General features: G+C 46.2%; 1 long non-coding RNA gene across 1 annotated transcript; it reads left to right on the top strand.

The window, feature by feature from the left end:
- The first annotated feature begins 648 nt into the window (after nt 1-648).
- LOC123083011 (uncharacterized) lies at nt 649-4,229 on the top strand. Its single transcript, XR_006439185.1, has 3 exons — nt 649-1,230; nt 1,440-1,523; nt 1,596-4,229. It is a non-coding gene; the product is annotated as an uncharacterized lncRNA (long non-coding RNA).
- The last annotated feature ends 1,821 nt before the right edge of the window (nt 4,230-6,050 follow it).

Raw genomic sequence — 6,050 nt, 5'->3', positions numbered from 1 at the left:
AAGAAAAATAGTATAAAGATCAAGCGGAAAAGGACTATGAAATTATAAGAACTTTGTAGGCCTTTGACCCAAGAAATTGTCCTGTTGTAACTTGCAAAGCGACTGAGCTTACGAAGTGTTTCCTCTACGTGTGGCCGTCGGCAAATCCATAGGGGAGTGAGATAGAGAGCTGAAATCAACTTAGCGGCAATATCTATTAATTTGCTAGGCATGCTGCATGCTTCGGGAGTAGGAGCAGAATACTAAGAATACTAGGCCCGTAAGGGTTCCATTTCTGGATTTTTTGGATTCTTTTTACCTATGCTATTTGAGCGACACGTTACCTCCTCCTGTGCAGTACATCTTATAGCAGTCTTTCCTTCATTTTCTTTTTAATATATTTGTTTGACTGCCGTGGCATGCATGCCTTGGTCCAATTCACGTGAGCTGTTGTGGTGGCCTTCTAGATTTCGTCTGATTGCTGCATGGGCCATGCATGCCGCCACGTCTGCCTCACACGTTGTAGACTGGCAGTTTGTTGATCGACACGTTGGCTTCTGGGCTTTTCTGGTGGGCTTCATCTTTATTTTTTCTTTGCTTTTGGTTGCTATAAGTAGCTGGCCTGGTGTTGGTTCACGGTTTCCCCAAGAAATCATCCCAGCCCAGCTCTAGGCCGCCGCTGCCTCCTCTCCTCCTTCTCCGCACAGGCGCGCGGCCCCGTCCTCCCCCAACCTGTTCGCTGGCAGCCCCTAGCGCCAGGTCCTCCGTTTCCCCCAGCGAGGCCGAGGTGATAGCGCGGCGCGCAAGCCCGTCCTTCCCAACCTGGTCACCGGCCAGGCTCTCCGTCTCCCCTCAGCGAGGCCAAGGTGTGGTGGTGCGGCACGCAGCTCCATCCTCCCCAACCTGGTCGTCGGCCAGCCCCTAGCGCCAGGCCCTCCGTTTCCTCTCAGCGGGGACGAGGTGCTAGCGTATACAGGGAATTCCCGCACACAGCCGCTGCGTTTCCTTACCCTGGCGGCACCTCTGTTCGTCATGTAGATCAGAATCGAAGCCTCCTTGCCACGCCTGAGATTTTGTGCGCGGTTAGGAGGGAGGGGAGCCTTTGTTTATGTCCGTCTTGCTGAGTTCTTCTTGTTCGTTCCATCTCTGTTATGGTTCGTTCCGGTGCGCGTGCTTCCCAGCATGTTCTCTCCACGTCGTTGGATTCCTCTTCCTCGGTTGGTGTTGTTGATGGGAGGTTTCTTGCCGAAGGTAGTTTTGTTTCTCATGATTATTGCTCTTTTTAGTCTTTTATTAGCTATGTGTGATTTTAGTATAATTATTGCTCTTTTTTTAGTCTTTTATTAGCTATGTGTGATTTTAGTAAAAAAAAATGGGTTATTTTTACGTGCCTATGTGTTTTCAGATTTGGGTGCTAATGATGCATGGTTGGTTGTTTTTACGTGGCTATGTGTTTTCAGATTTGGGTGCTGATGAGGCGCGGCGACGACGCCAGGCACGGCAAGATATCCGTCGTGGGAAGCGTCCTGTTGATTCATCGTCTGGTGGGTGCTTTCTTTTTTAACTCCTTTTGTATTGTTTTTAGAAAAAAATTGCTAATTGGTTGACTTTTGCAGTTGGAAGGAACTTTCGGCCTGTACTTGAAGAATGGATTGATCCTTGTCTTGTTGCTGTTAGAGTTGCATCTGATGTGGAAGTTTTGTATTGTCCCTATTTTACTGCTGGTTGGTTGTCTGGTTCCTCGCGTACATACCTGGTCATGTCCAGCCCACACGCCAGCACGCTCTCGCTCAGCCCAGGTCAGACCTGTCTACCTTGCCGCGCCCAGGTTACACTGATGTACTTGTGACTACCCACATCTGTAGCTGCCTGACCAATTAGTCTACTATAGCGCACTGTAGCTGTGCCTGACCAATTAGTCCACTGTAGCCCGCATGCTGTTGTGCAGCTTTCTCCATAAATCATAGCAAGGTCCGCCTCCTCCTACTTCTGCCCACCCGTGAACGTATCAACAAGGCAAATAAAAGATGCAAATGACTATGCATTGTAATTAAAGATATATTTCTGGACTAGACATGCATAGACTGCTTTGCGCAGACCTCAGACATGCATGTGTAGAGTACAGTCATCTTTTGCATGTTGTGCAATACGTTGTCCCACCGAGGACGGCGGAAGCACGTCTCTGATTACTAGCCAAGTGTTCTACATGCAAGCGGTCTACCATGGCGATGGCATGCACGGGACGTTTTACGGTTACTGCACGGGACGATTTTTACAGCTCCTGCATGCAAACGATCTACCATGGTACGACACGCATGCAGATGACAGTAGTTCTACAGTATATACGGCCAGTTACTATATAAAGAGGCCGGTCCATGCTATAGGTTCACACGCTTCCAAATTTTTACAGCGTGTCTGAATAAACTATGGTGCCTTGAGACACTTTGCCACTATTCTGACTAACGGTAGGCATGCTTTTGGAGAGATAAGATTACTAAATCCTTTTGTTCTTCGGTCATCTTGCTTTCAAACTTGCTGATGCCTTGTGGTTTCGTTTATTTTGTTGCCATTTCTTTTCAGGTATTTCTATTCTGATGGACGACGAACTTTCTTCCACCAACGATGTGGGCTTCCATCGCCCAAACGCAGAAAAATGTTTCATGGGAGCGATCCAGCTTGCAACCCGTAGTTGCGTGCCTCTCCATCGTAATTACATAGTCACCCCATGTTCTCCCTCTAATGCTCTTCCGTCTCCGCATGTACTTGCTGCTCTCATCGGTAGGTTCACCAGGCACTACAAGCTATCCTTCCATGATGTCACTGACAATAGGATTGTCATGACCTGCACCCACCACACCACTGGAAACCGTGTCTACAATCTCTCTAGAAGCCACTCCACTATTATTATCCAAGGTGTCCGCTATAGATTTATGGTAGATGACGCACTGCTCCATCTAGGAAGAATCTCTACCAATCAGTACATTATTATCTCAATGAGAAATCTGCCACTTCATCTGTGGAAGAGCATCATAGTAGAGCAAATCCTCAGTCCATATTGCTCCTTAGATTATGTCACACAGGACTCACTCTTAATACAATATCCATCCACTTTTACATGCTATGCGTGGGCCAGTCCATCCATCGCGGTGCCTCCAACCATACAAGTGAACGTGTCCGACGAGGATGCGTACACCGCAGACCAACAGATGGCCTTCTTTAGCGCATATAATGTAAATCTGTTCATCAGCGAGTACAGAATCGGGGCCCACCCAGTGAAACAGCCTTACTGCCCAACCGTGTCAATAACCAGTTCTGGAAGCAAACCAATCCAATGCTTTATTTCCCAGAGGTTTATCGATCCCGCCCAGATTTAGATTTTGTCTAGCATGGTCATTTTTTCACCGCATGCTGAAACCTATTTCTCATCCTTTGATAGTCTTGTGACTTATCTGGGTGATATAAGATACATCAAAATTAAAGCCAGAAGGCTCACGTCGTCAGATTTTTTGCTATCAACCTCCATTCCTCTCACGGGTCGCTCGCTCTATCACACTGTACGTACCATATTTGAAGCTGAGATCCGTGCTGGTGAGGTTGACATCTAGCCATGGACACCAGCATTTGGATCATTTGGGTTTCCAATCAATTGCACAGTCGAGCTCAGGATCCATGACATGCCATGCAGTTTTTACACGGCTCCAATAATCGAGTACCTTCTTAGCCCGTATTGCATGGTGAAGCAGCACAAGACTGTTATTGATGATCCATTAGAGGACCACTGGGAGAACATCGTCTCATCCTACGATTGCACTGCTTGGTGTGAGGACGCGAGGTTCATCCCACACCAAATCAAGATGAGACAAGTGCCGATCAAGCTACTAGACATGACTGAGCCTTTTATGGTGACATGCATGCAATTCAGAAAGATGGAAGCGTCCATCAAGGCATGGATCAACTAAACAAGTAGCTGTCATCAGAAGATGTGCAAGTTGGGACTTCGTAAAAATAAGTGCTGCGTGTTTCTCTTTTTTAACCCCTTTTAGCAGTAAGTAACTAGATGTGCTGTAAAATCTACTACCTGTATTGTGATTTACTCTTGTGCAAGTTGGAACTCTCTCTCTCTTTTTTACCTCTTTTAGCAGTAGTAACTAGATGCGTTGTAAAAGCTGGCCACCTATATTGTGAATTACTCATTGGTTTCTCCTAGCAGCGTAATCTAAGTTTATTGTGTGTACTGGCAAATGCATGCATCACTTGTCAACCAAACCAAGAAAGAAAAAAAATGCCGTGAAAGAATTTAACGAAGTACATAAATTACAAAGATTACATACCTTAATTACATAAAATAAGGCAGCATACAACCATACATCATACAACTGACAATTTTATTGAAAAAGGAAAGAAAGAAGCTGCTGCTATTCATCAACTTTGCTAGGGCATGATCTAGGCCATTCCATTATCACCAGGGCCACTGCCATCAACTTTTCCACGCCAGGTGTCGAACACATGGATTCGAGATAGATCCACGCCTTCGCCAGGAAGATATGCAGATGGCAATTCAGACATCAAGGGACCACGGTCCAAAACCTCTTTCACATGAATGGTCACAGGGAAAACCATCACTCTCCTATAGGTAGGTGATGACGGACGTGGTGGCGATTCTCCTTCATCGTCAGAGTCTGGCTTCCAAGGTGGCAGAGGTGGTGTCGGCACCTCTACTTCCATTGATTTAGGTACCTTGTTAGGATTAGCAAGCCATGCAACTACTTCAATTATCCATCGATCTTTGGACGGTAATATCTCAATGAGCTCGCCTCTCAGTCCTGCAATAATCAACCTCATTGTTTCCGGTTCCCAGGCAGTTTCTGGTAGACCTTCAAAACTAAGGTTTGTCCGATACTCAAGCTGCCCATATGAACACCGAGCATCATAATTCGTCGAGAGCCAGGACGTGCAACCTCAAGCTTCAACATCATTTATACTGGAGACAAACCACCGACAACACGAGCAGAAGAACTAGCTTCCTCACTCTACCATTATGTTACCGAGACAAATCCAGCTGGAGGGTCGACATTCCAGGTGTAGGAAATGACGAAGAGTTTTCCGATATGCTATGGACTACTTTGTCCTAGACAAATATTTCAAACAAACTTACCAAAAATTACAAAATAACTAAATAGCTAATTAGTCCGAGTGGCGCGGCGTGCCGCCGCGCACTACCCGCTAGTGGGGAACTAGGAGACATGAAGAAGAAACGACAGCGGCTGTTGTTACGAGATGGATCGATTGAGTCGACACTGGGATAGTGCCTTTTACAGTCACGTAAAGTTTTTTTAGCAGTACGTAACCTAGTTGATTGGGCTACATGCTTTAAGGCCCGTTTTGTTCGGCTGTCCTCAAAATGGCTTGAATCAACTAGTATGCTTTATGGATGGGTTCGGCTGTCCTCAAAATGGAAAAAATAGCCATTTCGGATTCAGAACAGAGCACGGCAGGAGTAGGGGGTCACTGTTATCGGTCTTTTGCAATGCACTGACGCGTGTTAAAATGATAATCGCAAACAAGAAAAGGGTAAGATGAGTGAGTGCACTTGAACCAGAGTTGTACAAAATTAGAACTACTGAGCCTAGCATAATTTTAACTGCCCTAGGGAGAGGATTCGTAGTTGTTATTAATTCAAAGATCTCCTGGAAGATACTAAGATGGAGAACATGGCCACATTATTACTCCCTCCGTTCCAAAATAGATGACCCAACTTTGTACTAACTTTAGGTTTTCACCGTGGGAATCGAGACTCGATACTCAAGGAGCACCACCAAAATTGCAAACTTCCAGTGCCGCCGCCCCCGCTTGCCAAGGCCAAACACCTAGCACACAATCTTCATCGCATCCAGTACACCTTTCCGCCAATGCTTCAAGACCTCCAATCGCAGCCGCCATGACTTTCTCCACCTCTATCAACGCCTTGGGAATCTTGGCTTAGACATGTCACACGCCTTCGATGATAAAGGGAAGCTTGATGTCCCGCCCTTTTGAAGCCGTGTTGGCTGATAATATAGGCACGCACCGGA

This window comes from Triticum aestivum, chromosome 4A (genome assembly GCF_018294505.1).
Source record: "Triticum aestivum cultivar Chinese Spring chromosome 4A, IWGSC CS RefSeq v2.1, whole genome shotgun sequence".
In the NCBI taxonomy this organism is placed as follows: Eukaryota; Viridiplantae; Streptophyta; class Magnoliopsida; order Poales; family Poaceae; genus Triticum; species Triticum aestivum.
The sequence above is the reverse complement of the archived record's forward strand: the minus strand, read 5'-3'. Positions and strand labels throughout refer to the sequence as shown.